Source organism: Felis catus, chromosome D3 (genome assembly GCF_018350175.1).
Source record: "Felis catus isolate Fca126 chromosome D3, F.catus_Fca126_mat1.0, whole genome shotgun sequence".
Taxonomy (NCBI): Eukaryota; Metazoa; Chordata; class Mammalia; order Carnivora; family Felidae; genus Felis; species Felis catus.
In genome coordinates this window covers 4,488,665-4,504,736 of record NC_058379.1, presented here as the reverse complement: position 1 = coordinate 4,504,736, position 16,072 = coordinate 4,488,665, and the positions used below count along the sequence as shown (strand labels likewise).

The 16,072-nt window shown below is 51.9% G+C and overlaps 1 long non-coding RNA gene across 1 annotated transcript in view; it reads left to right on the top strand.

Annotated features, from left to right (window-relative positions):
• The first annotated feature begins 299 nt into the window (after window positions 1-299).
• LOC109493129 overlaps window positions 300-16,072 on the top strand; it is a 118,256-nt gene continuing 102,483 nt past the window's right edge. Inside the window, exons 1-2 of the long non-coding RNA XR_002737147.2 lie at window positions 300-394; window positions 3,116-3,437. This is a non-coding gene — a long non-coding RNA (uncharacterized LOC109493129). The remainder of the gene's footprint in view (window positions 395-3,115; window positions 3,438-16,072) is intronic.

The following is a 16,072-nucleotide window of genomic DNA, read 5'->3' as shown; positions in this document are numbered from 1 at the left end:
CGGGGCGCAGGTGGGCGGGGTGAAATCTGAGGCAGTGGCCGGGCCGGGGTTCGGGCGCAGGTGGGGGGGGCGGGGGCTGGGACCGGGGCGGGTCGGAACGCAGGTGGGCGGGGCAGAGGGGCGGGGCGCCCCGCAGGTGGGCGGGGTGAAACCTGAGGCAGGGGCGGGGCCGGGGCTACGGCGCAGGCGGGCGGGGCGGGGGCTGGGACCGGGGCCGGGCCGGGACGCAGGTGGGCGGGGTCGGGGTGGGACCCGGGCGGGGCCGGGGCGGGGCGCAGGTGGGCGGGGCGGAGGCGGGAGGCGGGGCGGCCCCGGAAGCTGGAGAAAAGTTGCAGGGATCCGAGCGCCAGCAGCTGCTGGAGCTGGAGCCGCTGGAGCGAGGACCACCCCGCAGGTACAGAGCGGGCGGCGAAAACTTGGGGTCTGAGGGAGCGCTCCAGGCCCACCTCCCGGGGATGTGCGGGGCGCGGAGCCTGCCGCTGGCGCGCTGCTGGGCACAGATGAAGCTGGAGCGGGCGTCTGTCGCGCGGCCCTGCGGCGGGCGGGGCAGCCCCAATTTGGGGTTTGTTGGGGAAGTCTGGCGGGGGCGCTGATGCCACCAGCAGTGCCTCTGCGGGGCTCAGGGCGGCCCTTCCCCTGGATGGGGACAGGGGTTTGGGACAAATTAGTCCGTTCCAGGATCTTCAGAACCCTTACCCGGAACCTTGGGAAGCACCTGGAACCAGACCAGCTTCTGTTCCCAGAAGTGAGGAGGGGGCATGACTAAGGGGAAGGGTTTACTGTCCCCCCCAAACGGTTTCCATGGGGTCTACCCCCACTCCACACCGACCACATTGTGGCACTTAGGCTCCAGGAAGTGGGGCAAGTTACGTGAACCTCCGTCCGCAAAGCACAGGATCACATCCTGACCCCCGCATTCGTACCGCAGCTCGTCACACTGGGACTGGGGAGCCCCCGCGGATCGCGGGTTTTTGCATCTGTTCCCTCCACGCCAGGTCCTAGAGCTGAGCTTGGACCACCGAAGAAGGCGCGCTCACAAGGCGGCTCACAGCTAACTCTGGCTTGGCAGAAATCTGGGACCCAATCCCCGACACCCCAGATTGAGTCCGATGTGATTCGGGGGTGTCTTGCAGTACAGATGGTCGCTCTCAGAGACGCTGGGGTCTGGGGCGAGCAGGTGTGAGTCTACCTTACAGGACTGGGCTTCCAGAAGTCCCATACCTGAGGCTGTCCCGTCCTCCACGGAGGGAATGAGCCTTTTGGAGTTGAGGGGATTTTAGGGGCACGTTGGGCACATAGCAAGGACCTGGAACGTTCCAGAAATCAGCTGGCATTATGAGTCTTGCTATTTTTATTCTGCGCACGTGGGGCCAGGGTCACTGCTCCCGCTTGGTGGGAGGGGCGGGGAGAGGTGGTCTCTCAGCCCCAGGAGCACCCTGGCCCTTTCCCTGAACAGGTGCCAGTGGTCCGGGGGCGGGCAGCAGTGAGGTCTCACCTCCTCAAAGATGGTGCCTGCTCCTACAGCTTATGCCAGGGTCCTGGGGTGCACACCCAGGAGAAGAAAAAGCAACAATACCTCTTTCTTGCTGCCTCGCAGGGGTGAGGGTTTGCAGGACCTCATGGATTCAACTGTCCACAAGGTGCACACATTTCTGTGTCTTGCTTGTGGGGCCACTGGTTCCACTCCCAGCCTCTGGACTCGGTTGTCAAAAGCCAAATCCACCTTAGTGGAGATCATTTTTTCTCTTCTTCCTGAAACTGTTTAAGCTGGGCTAGAGCACTTGGTAGAACACTGGGACGTGTTGCCAACCGACGTTGAAAAGTTGCATTTGCTCCTCAGAAGTCTGCGTGCACAGCCCGGAATTCCAGAGAAATCCACCCTCCTTGCCAGGTTCCTTGACAGCTTCATACACTCAGTTCTCTCCAATAGTGTTCCCTAAAGCTTATAATCGTGCCCCTTGCCACAAACTCCAGAAAAAACACGGCCTCACATACGCAGAGGTGTGGTAGTGTGTAAGGGGGTTATCTTTCTGGTCTGTTTCATTTGAGTATATGTGTGTGCCTGGAGTGAGCCCAGCCCATCTCTCTCCTCCTCTGTTGGTTTTGATTATTAGTCTAGTCTTTAGAGACAAGATTTAGTGTGTGTGTCTGTGCGTGTGTATTTGTGCACACACATTCACTTGTGTATCTATGTTTTTTATTGTATAAAAAAGTTGCCTAAACTGAAGTTCGTCTAGAGATGGGTCAAAGAAACAGCGGTCTGGCACAACACTAGCAAAAAAACTGGTTATGCTGGATGTATTAAGAGTTGAAATTGTTTTGTCCTTAATGGGAGATTTAAGATACTTTTCGAGCGTAATTTTGATCCCCTACTTGCAGACTTTAGAAATTGAGCCCCACATCACATGAGAAGAACGGGCTTTAAAAGCTGTTTAAACAAAGCGCAGCTTATTATGTCTGGGTAACTTATCTTCTGTGAAGCAGGCTTCTCCATATACCTTATTATAAAAAAAAAAAATAAGTTGCCAGGGTCAGGTGCAAAACAAATCTTTCATATCTACGACTCAAAAAAGCCATTGCACCACTGGGTCGACGCTTAGTGTGTAAAACCATCCTTATTTGGGAAATTCTTTCTTTATAACGGTCTTATACTCCCCCCCCCACTCATACATGCAAATAGCTCATCTTGTTCAAGGAGACTGTATAGAAAAAAGAAACACCTTTTGAGAGGTTCCATTTTAAGTCAGCGAGGAGGCCAGATCAGAGAAAGTGCTTGTAGCATTGGAAAAATAACGCCAAGTGCAGTTGTCACATGGGAGCAGGATAAGGAACCCGCGTGGAGTGCAAGTATTGGTAAGTTCTCTCAGCTCACGGGACAATACGCAGTTTATTAAGAACCAAACATCCGGCATCCAGAAAGGCATATAACGAAAAGCGAAACTGTCCTTGTTGGTTTCTCCTTAATCCCAGCCTTGCTCCTAAAGGGGAGCCATTTTAAACCCTATCGGTTTTGTTTTTTATTTCTTTCGGTGATTACGTCCTCGGAGGGCTATTTACTGACGTGACTGACGCTCAGTTCCTTTGTCAGTAAGTCGTCTCCCTTCTTCACTTCCAGCCTCCGGACTTCGTTTGCAGAGCAGCGTGCCACGCTGCAGGGGGAACACGGTTCCCGGCTACCCTTGCAGCTCGCGGTGGTCACGTGACACGGATCTGCCCAATGGGATGCTAATGAAGGTCTGGAGGCGGGGCTTCTAGGGAAGACCAAGGCCCCGGATCCAAGATGGCAGCCCAGGAGAACCGCTGGCACCCGGGTTCTTGGTGGCTCAGCTTCTCGCATGGGCATGAAGGTTCCAACCGAGAGCAAGCCTCCGTTGCCCGCGGGTCCCCTGCGGAGTCCCCGAATTAACTTCCGTGACCAACTTCCCGCCGACTTCAAGGTAACACTGGTAGACACAGAACACCCACTGCCAAATGTGGGGGAGAACGCGGAGAAACTGGATCCGTCCCGCATTGCTGGGCGGAATGTAAAATGGGAAAAGTCTGGGAAAAGTTGGCAGGTTCTTAAAAATTCAGATCCGTCTACCAGGCAGGCCAGCTACTGCAGTCCTGGGCGATGCGCACAGATGCAAACTTACGCCCACACCCAGACCTGTCTGTGAATATTCACAGCAGCTTTATTGGCAGTCACCCCACCCCGGAAACAACCCGTGCGCGGTCTCTAACGGGTGAACGATTGATGGGTAGAACATTCCTACGGTGGGATGCGGCCTCTAGCTCTCTTTTGGAACCTCTGAACTTATTTTTATTTTTATTTTAAGTGCATTTATTTATTTTGAGAGAATGCGTGTGCAAGCGGGGGAGGGGCAGAGAGAGAGAGAGAATCCGAAGCAGTCTCCATGCTCAGCGTGGAGCCCAACGCAGGGCTCGATCTCACAAACCACGGGATCATGACCTGACCTGAAGCGAGATTCGGATGCTCAAACACGGAGCCCCCCCCCCCCCCCCCGCCCCGGGCACCCTTGAACTTATTTTTATTTAAATCGGAGGTATCAGTACGAATCACTCTGGTGACAGATGGACAGATAGATAAATGGGTGGATGGTTGTGTGTGCACATAGATGCGTGGGTTGATATGCACCTGCACATTCCCCAGCTCATGGCTCGTAAGGAGGGCAGTGACAAGGCCCGCTCGTAGCGGGCCTCACGAAGGCTCTGTCACGCTCTCCTCTAAGGACATGCCTCCCGCAGCGGAGTGGTGCAGGCAGTCTCAGAAAACGCTGGAGCAAATACAGCTTCATTTCTCATTCAGTATGTGGACAAGCAGCCGCGGCACCTATTAATGGAAAAAAGACTGATGGTGCGGTGGTGGGTTTTGAGATTAAACAGAGGGATGATGGCTTGTCCGGGCATGAGGCGTTCTATCAATACACGTCCCTGTGGCTTCATAACACGTTCCTAAATCCTGATGGAACATTTTGTGGTCAGCTGGTTCTGGGACAAAACGAGGACCTGCCACCTGATGTTTATGACTTTCCATATAAGCTCTCGGACAAAATTTGTCTTACGTTATGCTTGAGGCAGAGCGAAACAGAAGTATAAACCACCTCCAATTCCCAGGGGGATGGGCCCCAGTCCTCAAGAAAGAGAACGCGCCTGAAGCTTGTTGTAAATTGACCTCTGGGAGGTGTAATGAACCTGGCTATAGTTAAAGAAAACTTTATGTAAGGTTCGTATTTCCTTGCGTTAACTTTTCTGCATATGAGGCCCCCGGAGGATTTAAAGGTTTACTTAGAAGATCCAATCTGAACCTTTTACCCTCAAATCTGGCTGGCTGTGTGTCCACTTACTTTAAATGGAGAACATTCTTATGCTGTGCCAGGGGTTTTAAGGAGTGTGGTCCAGCACTGCATTTCACTGGGCTCAGGGCTAGGCTCCCTGGGTGTGCCTAAGCCCACTCTGTAGAGGGCGCTGGGAAATGTATGTGTGCACGTATCCATACACACACACGTCTGTCTATCTATCCTTTTTGAGAGAGAGAGAGAGGGAGAGACAGAGGCAGAGCATGAGCAGGGGAGGGGCAGAGAGAGAGGGAGACACAGAATCCCAGGCAGGCTCCAGGCTCCGAGCTGTCAGCACAGAGCGCGACGCGGGGCTCAAACTCGTGAACCGCGAGATCATGACCTGAGCCGAAGTCGGACGCTCAACCGACTGAGCCACCCAGGCGTCCCTACATCCTGACTTTGGAAAATGGTGTATGTATTTATTTTTAGGGTATCTGAAGTTCTGAGTCAAAGCTACCCACGATGTCTGCTCAGGGGGGATGTGCCTTCCGTTTCATCTCTGCCCCCTGCTCCCCCACCCCCTTCTTTCCCCACCTCTCCACACCACCCGAATCCCTTTCATTTCTGGTTTATCCTTCCTATGAGCATTTTGCACCACCGAGCAGATGCGTGTGCGGGAGTGTATTATAGACAGCATGTCCTGGAAATTACTCCCAATTCAGTTCCTCGTTCCTTCCCCTCTTCCTTTTAAATAGAGTTTGGTCTTTAGAGCAGTTTTAGGCTTGCGGCCAAACCGAGTGGGAAGTACAGAGACTTCTCATACGCGCCAGCTCCTGATGGGCACAGCCTCCCCCAATTCCACCCCTCCATCCCCATCCTCTGCTGTAGCTGCCTAGTACTTCGCTTGAGGATGTACCACAGGTTATTCCAGCACTCCCCTTTGTCTGGAGATTTTTCATGATCTCCGGTAATTTGCGGCTACAAACACTGCCATAAGGAGTCAGCTTGTGTGCACGTATTTTTATATGTTTGGGGGAATATCTTCAGGCGGCTTCCTAGAAGTGGGGTCTCTGGGTCGAGACATCAGTGCATGAGCAGTTTACCTAAGACTTGCCACGTTTCCCTCCAGAAGGGCTGGGCCAGTCTCCCCTCACCATCCACATACGAGAGTGCCCGTTTCCCAACAGCCTCGCCAGCAACGTGTGTTCGCGTGCTTTGTAATTTTTGCCTGTTCGTTAGGTGAGAAATGGGATCTCCGTGTTGTTTTAGTTTTCACCTAACTGTGAGTGCGTTTGGATACTTTTTTTCATGTTTAAGAGCCATTTTCCTATCTTTTCTTGTGAGTTTTCTCCTCACACGTCACGTTCTATTTCAGTCTGAATTCGAGATATTTCAGTCTGAATTTGAGAAGCCCCAATTTCAGCAAGAATTGAATTTCTTTTTCAGTGACGTGTAATTAGGTTCAGGCTCAGTATTGGTATTTAACTCTGACAGTGCCTTGAGAGACTTCCAGCAGTGGGGGTAACGCACTGTTTGGAGGGTGTGTGGTGCTGGGGGCTGGGCGCTGTTCTGTTAGAATGGGGTTGATCGTGGTACTAAGAGAGTTTGAAGGAGACCCTGGGAAAATTTATTCCTGGATCCCAGTAACAGCCCTTTCCCCTGTCACAGAGGCCGCTCGGATCTGTGAGAGCTCATGGGACGGGGGCAGGGGGGCTAAGAGTGAGGACTGACTTTGGGCGCATGCGAGTGAATCCCAGTCACCTGCCGAAGCACGTGGGCTGAGGCCTGTTCTCTCTCCATTGGAAAGGAGAGGAACCAATGCAGGTTAGCCCTGAACCGAGACTCTCCTTGAGGTCCAGATCAGAGGGGCTGCGGGAGAACTTGGACATGATTGTCTCACTCTGTGACTCGGTGGAATTTAAGGTCGCGTCTGTGCACCGCCAGAACCACATGTGGATCCGGAAGCCACATCAGGCCGTGGAAGAACCGGCGCACGATGTTTTCATCATCAGAGATTAGAATCAATCCAGGCGCAGACATACCCACAGCGGCCCCTTGCTGGCCAGCCCCAGTTGCCCAAGGTCCCGGATGCTGACTCCAGAAACCCCATCCAGTGCTGTGGGGTTTGTGCCCCTGTGTGCATAGTTCCTACAGGCTGCTAGAATATACTTTCCATCATACAGGTATCTCTGGCCATGTCTTATGTGCAAATCCGGGTTAGATTTTTCCTCCCTTCCTCGCTCCTTCCCTCCCCCCTTCACCCTTTTCTCCACTCTCTCTCTCCTCCCCATTTCTCTCTCTCTCTCTCTTTTTCTGAGAAATAGTCCTGGCCCTCATGGAACTCACAGTCTCTATGGAAGGAGAGAGAAGGCCAATGCATACATTAAGAGGTACTTTTCCCCAGGCCAAAGTGCAACTTTTGAGTAAATGAGTCTAGAAACAGCACTCCGTTTCAGTAGTTCTGTTTTCGGAATTAGAGAATGAAGTGAAGCAATACTAATGAGATCCCATAGAAGGCACCAGAACTGTCTTGCTGGGTGCCGCATTGGAGGAGACCGTCCGTCGGCATGATTTAGTCGAACATCTACTATGGAGGCCTGTGTGGCGGGCTTCAAAGGACATAGACCCTCTGAGCGAGGGACTATCTCAATATGCACACTGCTGTTCAAGTCCCGGAGGAACAGGATGCAGACAGGAAATGACCTGAGAGAAGAGAGAGGAGAGCCGTGCAGTCCTGACGGCTACCCAGAGGAACCTTCCTGGAGGAGGAGGCTTGGCAGATGAGTAGGGCTGACTTGATGCATGCAACCAGGTGAAGGTCCACTGCTTTTCATGGGGCACTCGGACATGGGGATTGGACATTCCAGTCCCTGGAATTTCCACTCCGTCCTGTTTCAGCATTTTGAAGACTTGGGACTGCTTTCCGCCCCGTCGTATTACTTAATTCCTCACCCCAGCCCGTAGAAGTCCTTGTGGTTATGACCCCCATTTTCTGGATGAGCAAACAGAGGCTCAGAAAGGCGATGTGGCTTTCACAAGAGGGCCAAGCTGAGGAAGGCGAGTCTGAGCCGAGCCTTTTCATCCCCAGAATGTGACTTCCCACCAGTCCGCCGTGCTCAGAGAGGCAATATCTCCAGGCACGTGAGCCGCAAATGAGAGGCAGACACACATTGCTGGATTCATACAGGGAAACACCAACCCGCCACGAGCATTAGCTGGTGCTGCGCGTTTTAACGTGGATAAGTCTTTAAAACTTAAAATGGAATAAGACGGGCGCCTGGGTGGCTCAGTCGGTTGAGTGTCCGACTTCGGCTCAGGTCATGATCTTGTGGTTCACGGGTTCGAGCCCCGCATCGGGCTCTGTGCTGACAGCTTGGAGCCTGGAGCCTGCTTCCGATTCTGTGTCTCCCTCTCTCTGACCCTCCCCCCATTCATGCTCTGTCTCTCTCGGTCTCAAAAATAAATAAATGTTAAAAAAATTAAAAAAAAAAAAAAGAAAAAAAAGAAAAAAAATGGAATAAGAAACTTAAAAAGCAAAGTTGCCAGGGCATGCCTAGAACAAGGCATCATTGTATGCAGCCTGAAACACGGAGCACAATCTCGTACATTTTTGTGAACGCGCAATTAAGCAGTGACAGTATGAACCAAAATATAAACGTGGAAATCGTACAAGCGTCGGGATAGCGGCTGTCTCTGGGGAGGGCGGGAGGTGGGTGGGAGGAGATGGGGGTGCCCAGGAACTTCAGCACATCTGCGTCTTATTTCCTAGCTGGGTGGGGGCATGGGTGTTGTGTTTTTCTGCACTGTTTAGCTGCCTGGTGTATATAGTAATTAAAATGGCAATTAGGTGATGGGTTACAGTGGTCAGTCTGGTACATTTTTCTCTCAGAATTATTGTCTCTGTAAGTTTGCTTGTCTGTTGGGAAAAGGGGGGCATTTCCCTTGAGGGGAAACGAGACAAGAAGCTTTTCCTGAAGCGATCGGAGACATAGATGGTCTAACGCATGCTGTGGCTCAGCTTAGCATGTGGTGCACGTTACCTGTTTGGTCCGCTGACCCGAATCTTGCATCAGTGGCCCCCACCAGTGGCTAGGGCTTTCTCAGAGCCCGAAGAGTTGTTGTCGGCACCTGCTTCTGGTTCCGTGAGACTGAGGGTGTTGTACTGTTCCCAAGTCAAAGAATCAGAATCTGAACTAAATTCCCAGACAACTCCAAAAGTAAAACCCAGGGAGAGCAACAGTACTGAGGCCAGGAATAGAGAGCGCCATTCATTCATTCCATGAGCTTTTCCTGTGCCTACAGTGTTCCAGGAATTCTAGATACTGGGGCTACGGCAGGAAGCAACAGAAATATCACGCTTGTCCTGGTAGAAACATTCGCTCCCTCAAGGGAAACATCCTGTGTCTCCCTCAAGGGAAACATCCTGTGTTTCCAAAAAACAAGTAAGCACGCTTACAGCGATAGTGATTCCAAACATTACTTAAACCATTGCCAACATAAGAGCATACATTTGGAAAGTTTGATTTGCTTGCAACTGAACAGCAGCGCACATTAATTTTCATTCATGTATTAAATGCCGTTTATTGCGCACCTACTATGTGCCAGCTGCTGGCCTAAACACCGAGGATGCCGCGAAGATCCCAGGACTGCCTGTCATTGGTCTGATCTGAGCCAGAGGCTCACCCCTGAACCAGTGACTGTAACCCGGAGGATGGGATATTCTGATTGGCTCTGCCCGGTCACATGTCCACCCCTGGAACGTTTGGCCTCCGTCCGAACCACACAGACCAAATCGAAATAGATTGGTTTCCCAGAAAGAAAACCGAGGGCTCTTCCATGGGGTTTCTCTCGATGCCCCTGTTGGTCACACAGGTGCCCGTGGCTGGGTGCATCTCCGCGGCTGACGGCCACAGTGCGCCGAGCTGAGGTTGAAGCCAGGGCACTGTCTGCTGTCCCTGCTCCTGCCAGTCGAGGTGCGTCTGATTGACGAGGACACCCGACGCAGCCTCTGCTGCTGCCTTTGCCAACGTGAGCCGATCCATTCGTGGGACTCCCTGTCGAGTAAGCAAAACGTTGCTTTCTGCCTCAGTCTGCATTGCCGTTCGGTCGCAAAGTTAGCGCCTGCAAACAGCAGAAGTTGTTTGGGAAGCTGGAAGTCGGTGAAAAGCCGCACCAGGTTAAAGTCGAGGTCTCTGCGTGGCTGCGTTTCCTCTGGAGAATTGCGTTTTGTTGCGCATTCGGGTTGTTTCTGACGGTGGCGGGCTGGGGCCCCGGCTCCCTTGCTGGCGGTCCCCTGAGGGTCGTGCCCAGCTTGCAGAGGAGGCCCTCGTTCCTGGGCCCGTGGTCCCCTTCCTCTCAAAGCAACAATGGCAGGTGAGTCCCCGTCGTGCTTCCCGCCTCTCCTGCCATTACCCGTCTCCGGCCGACTCTCTTGCCGCCTTCTTGCACTTTTAAGGGCTCATGTGATGGGGGCCCCCGGGATAGTCCAGAACAGGCTGCCTGTCTCCAGCCCCTGACCTGAGTGCCACGTGCAAGGCTTCCTCTGCCAGGCAGGGTAACGGCCTCACAGGTCACAGGGATTAGGTCACGGACATCGTGCGGGGCATTGCCGGTCACAGGGGCTAATCAGAGTGTTGAAGCACTGTGTCTGGCTAGGGTGAAGGGAAAATTGAGGTCCTCCGACCTCTGACCGGAGCTCCTGACCGTCCCCGTGCAGACGGATACCTGCTGCTAGCACAGCACGTGTGTGTCTGTCCCCTCCCCCCCCCCCAGCGGACAGAAGAAGCCCCCCCCTGGCTCAGCGAGGCTGGTGGCCTAACTTCTCCCTGAGCTGCTTCCCCCGGATGTGAGTGGGGGCAGTGGGGCCTCCTGGCTAGGACCGTCTGGGCTGGGATCCCCAGCTCCCCTGGCTCCCCAGCTCTGGATGAGTCGCTAGTTGGGGACTCGGCCTTGGTTTCTTCTCCTGCCGCGTCCGGAGGCTCAGGCCTCCCACGGCGCAAGGCTCACTTCTAGGCCACAAGGGACCCAGCAGAACCAGGGCCGAGCACGTCCTGCTCCCGAGGTGTCTGCACTGTAGCGAGAAAGTCACTGCTGCATAGGCGGTGCTGGATGTGAACCCTGGGAATAAGCGAGCGTTGTCAGCAGGACGTAGGTGGTGAGGAGAGCGCGTCAGAAATCGTGCTTTAGGAAGGAAGGCTTCGCGGAGACATCTGGACAAGGAGCAGGAGCCAGCCGCCGAGTCCGAGGGCATGAGGCCGACAGGTGTAAAGGCCCTGGGGCAGAGCAGTTGACAGGCCATCCGTGCGAGGGGGATCTGAAGGAGCCTCGGAGCCCAGAGAGACACCCAGGAGCCCTGCCGAGCCACACGGGGCCACCTGTCTAACTCAAGTCTCCTCGTGTCAGAGATGCTGACAGAAGCCTGACCCTGTGCAAAGGCAGAAGTGTAGCTTGGGCTCTTTCTCGAGGGTCTAAAGGATCTCTCAGTTTTCCCTGTGGGGCTTTGCTCACTTGAGAGGTTTTGTGTGTGCTTTTGTGTTTTACTTAGAGTAATAGTAGCAACAAACCGACTTGTCTGCCAAGTAGATCTATTCTATTTTTTTTTTTTTTTTTTTAGTAAAAAAACCTCATTACTAGGTAGCTGGTTCAGTTTAGCTATTCCACATTTTACAGTTGGATAGTTTCTTTGCTGTGACCCTATGCAGTAAGCAATTCTTTAAAACAAAACAAAAAAAAATCCAAAGGGCCAGCTCCAAGCAGGCATACAGGGCGCATTTTGCGATTTCACCGCAACCAGAGGCGTGTTGTGTGGGGATCTGCTTACAGTGGATCCCTTCTAAATGGGCTGTGCCTTTATCTCCAACAATTCCAGCTTAAAAATACTTGTAAATTTTTTTTTTAACGTTTTATTTATTTTTGAGACAGAGAGAGACAGAGCATGAACGGGGGAGGGGCAGAGAGAGAGGGAGACACAGAATCGGAAACAGGCTCCAGGCTCCGAGCGGTCAGCCCAGAGCCCGACGTGGGGCTCGAACTCACGGACCGCGAGATCATGACCTGAGCTGAAGTCGGACGCTTAACCGACTGAGCCACCCAGGCGCCCCATTCCAGCTTTAAAATACTTGTGTCGTGGGTTAGGTTGACTCCTGTTCACTGTCATTTAGACAGATGACTTCAGGGATCACTTCATAAGAGCAAGGAAGAAGAGAATGTATTTCATGCCGTTATAATTTATAATCCCTAATTATAGAATGAGGTACTTTAATTATGCAAAAGTGCGTGCGTCTTGATCTGCGCGGTCTAGGCCCGTGCAGCTCTTTGCAAATGTTTATCACACCCTTCTCTTTGCTGCCTGCATTTTGTTCACAACGCCAGAACTTACTGTCTGAAAATGTGTCTGTCACTTTGATTACACGCTGCTTGCCGAGCGTTGCCGACTGGGGCTCTCCGCATCCCCGGCACAGAACTGGCAGCTTGTTAGAGCTCATTAAATATTTGTTGAATTGAATTACATTTGAAATACTATATTAAAAATCTTGCACCAACCTGCAGGGTCCTTAGCGGTGAGTTTTGTTCTTACCACGGCAATACATTTGCATTCATATTTAATAAATACATTGCAGCTTTCCCCTCTAAGTGGCAATAGAAACTTTTATGCAGTATTTGGGCTCCACCGGGTTTAGCTAAAGGAGCTTTCCACCCGCCCTTGGGGTTGGGGCGTCAGGATCAATGTTAGGCGCTGTTTGTCTGGAGGAAAGAGAAGTTTCACTGAGCCAGCAAAGTGACCATTTTGAATTGCTTGGGATCTGATTTGATGCTGATTCGAGCATTTGCAATTTTGCTTGGGTATAAAGTAGAAAGGGCCAGTTCTTCTCTCTGCGAATTTGAGAAGGATTTGATTTGGAATGGAAGAGTCGTGGCGGACTGCGAGGAAATCCAGACTCAGCGCCCCCAAACTCAGGCTCTTCCCCGAAACCTCACCATCCTCTCCGACCTCCTCTTGCAACGTCCCTGCTCCTGCCGTCCAGCCACGGGGACTTCCGGGGGCTTCCGTGAATCTCCACGCTGGTTCCCATCTCAAGGTGGTTTGTGATCGTTCTGCCGTCTGCTGAGAGCGCTGTGTGCCTGGACTTCTGCGGACCTGGCTTCTCCTCCTCAGAGGGCTACAAGTCCCGACACCCCCCTCCCTTTTTTTTAAACGTTTATTTATTTTTGAGACAGAGAGACAGGGCGTGAGCATGGGGAGGGGCAGAGAGAGAGGGAGACACAGAATCCCAAGCAGGTTCCAGGCTCCGAGCTGTGAGCACAGAGCCCGACGCGGGGCTCGAACTCACAAACCGTGAGACCATGACCTGAGTCGAAGTCGGAAGCTTAACTGGCTGAGCCACCCGGCCGCCCCTCGACACCCCCTTTCTTAAGAGCCCTGTTGTTCCAGGCCAGAGAGGCCCCATGTGAGGCAGTCTCTCCCACGACCCAGCTTCGTTTTCTGCACTGTATTTATTAGCCCGTGGGGTCATCTTATTGCTTATCTATTTAGCGTCCATGACCCTCACTAGAACATCAGCGTCGTGCAGGCAGGGACCGTGCCCGAGTTCCTCAGCTTTACCCAGGCCTAAGGACAGGGCTTACCATGTGACTGTTTGTGGGACAAACACCCCTTCAGCTTTCAGAGCCGGCAGTGAACTCGTGTGCTGTGGGACCTTGTGGTAGGAAGTAATGACGTGGGATCTGACGAGCCCCATCAAACCTGAGATGCTGAGGTCAGGACTCCCATTCTGTGTCCCCCCTGTAGGACTCTCCCGTTTTTCGTTTGGGCTCGTTTATCGCCAATGTGAAGATTTCGGGAGGGCAGATGTCGTGGTGGGACGGATCGGTTTGTGGTGCCTCCGCCTGACAGGTGGGTGACACAGGGGACCCCGCTCTGGACTTTGGGTTTCCTCATCAGGGACTTTCCTTTAGGATCTCTGCGGAAGAAATGGTTAGCAAGGAAAGAGAGGCGTATCCAGACCCTCTGACTCCCTGAGACTCATCTCTCTGGAATATCTTCTCCCTTAAAGTCTGACATCCCAGGATCCCTCAGTCCATCGGGGAAGACGGAGCAGATTAACATATGAGCCGCAGACCTGGTTCATCCAAACCGTCACGAAGGCACTTGAGGGCTGGGGACTTGTCCGTGATCACCTTCCTTGACTTTACAGCCTGTCTTCTGGTCCCACTCACCAGGGCTTAGATTTGGGGACATAACATGATTTCTTTGGGCCTCAGTTTCTACGTCTTCCTACACGAAGGTTTGGTGGAACCAATTTAGAGATGCTAAAAGTGGGCCACTTCCCTCTTTCGGCAGAGTTTCCGGAGGACTGGGTGAAAGGTACGTGGCGGAGGGTGTGATGGGAACCTGAGCCAAACAGAGCCTCTTGCGAAGGGCTTTCCAACCCAGTGCACGTCAGAGTGCTGGTGACTGGCCTTTTGGGCCCAAAGGATGCCGCTCATCCACGAAATGTTGTTGATCTAAAGCAGTGGTTCTCAAAGTGGGGCTCCAGGGACCCCTGGGGTTCCTAAGACTCTTTAACCATCACTGTTATTATCAGCAGCCGCATGTTACTTGCTTTCTCTTTTCTGGATTATTCATGTGTATACAGTGGAATTTTCCAGAAGCTGCATGATGTGTGGTATTGCAACAGACTGAATGCAGAAACTTGTGTGAGAATCCAATTGTCTTCTCCTGAGTCAGACATCAGAGATTTGCAAAAATGTGAAACTGTGCCCCTCTTGGCACAGATTTTTTTATTTAAAAAAAAAAAACAGTTATTTTCCATAAATGTCACTTATGTTAACACCTCCTGGGTTTATTGTTGTTGTTTTTTTAATGCGTTAATAGTTCTTTTTTAATTCTCAAAAAAAAAAAATAAATAAACGGAAATCTGAAATAACTTCTTAAACTTGAACTCCACCGAGGCACACGGGGGTTTTCCAGTATTTGAGTTATTTTTAGGGTTGGTAGGGTGCACACCTCAGTTCACCTCCTCCCAACACAGGATTTTTCTTTCCTTGTCTAGAAACGGAAGGCAGCCGGTCGTGACGGGTCGCGGTAACCGGGGACTGCTTGTCATTTGTTGGTTCTGCGACTCTGACCTGCTTCTTGCCGGGATCCGGCCTGAAGGTGGGAGAGAGGGAGCCTCCATCCCTAAGGACGTTCTGTGGGGCTTTGTCGCCCGGCTTCCTGATGCAACTGCTCCTGCAGACCCCTTCCCTTTCCTCTGGCTCGGCCTTACGGCCGCTTGCAGACTTTCCAGGTCTTAATTGGTCAACTCGTATACCTTCGTGCTGGCTAGCCAGTTCTAATTATGTGCTGGAATGGAGGGAAGAAAGGAGAACATTTGCGGCCTAATGAGAAATGAGATTGGGCAGATATTCCTAGCTCTGCTTACAGCGTAAATTCAATAACTCAATTTTGGTGCCTTTGTGCTGGAGGGAAAAAAAAAAGCCCTAGGAGTTAGATTCCATTTTGCAGCTAGGCCGGATTGCACAGCTCAAGTCACAGGATCAGAAAAAGCATTTCCCTCGCCAAGCAGGCTAATGAAGCCCCTAATAGGATTTACTGACCAGAAGAACCACAGACCAAGAAACAGCAGCCAGGTTCTACTTACTTGCCATTTGTATGTAAATTTCACATATAACGGATGTCGTGTCAGAAATTTTATTGCAGTTGGAACAGCATATGGTGTGATATTTGAACTCAGATACAAAGAAAAAGACAGCCTGTGTGTATATGTGCACGTGAAAATTCCCGCTCCCTCTTGATTTCTGTAAGAAATTCAGTCTCCGATCCTGATTCTGTGATCACAGTGGTTGAGCTTGGCTAAAAATACAGCCATCACCGAGAGGTTGGGATGTGGGGAATGAACTTTGAGTGGAGCGCAAACGGCCAAGTCTTGCCTTATTAATAGCTCTTGGAATGTGATGCCAATGTGTACTTTACCAGTGACGCCTCCAATGACTGTAAAAAGTGCTCTGTGCCCATTCCTTCACTGGATTATTTGTTTTTCGGGTGTGGAGTTTGGTGAGTGCTTTATGGATTTTGGATACTAGCCCTTTTGTCTCATATGTCATTTGCAAATATCTTTTCCCAGTCCGTCGGTTGCCTTTTAGCTTTGTTGATTGTTTCCTTTGCAGTGCAGAGGCTTTTTATCTTCATGAGGTCTCAATAGTTCATTTTTGTTTTTAATTCCCTTGCCTTTGGGGATGTGTCAAGTAAGAAATTGCTGCGGCTGAGGTCAGAGAGGTCTTTTCCTGCT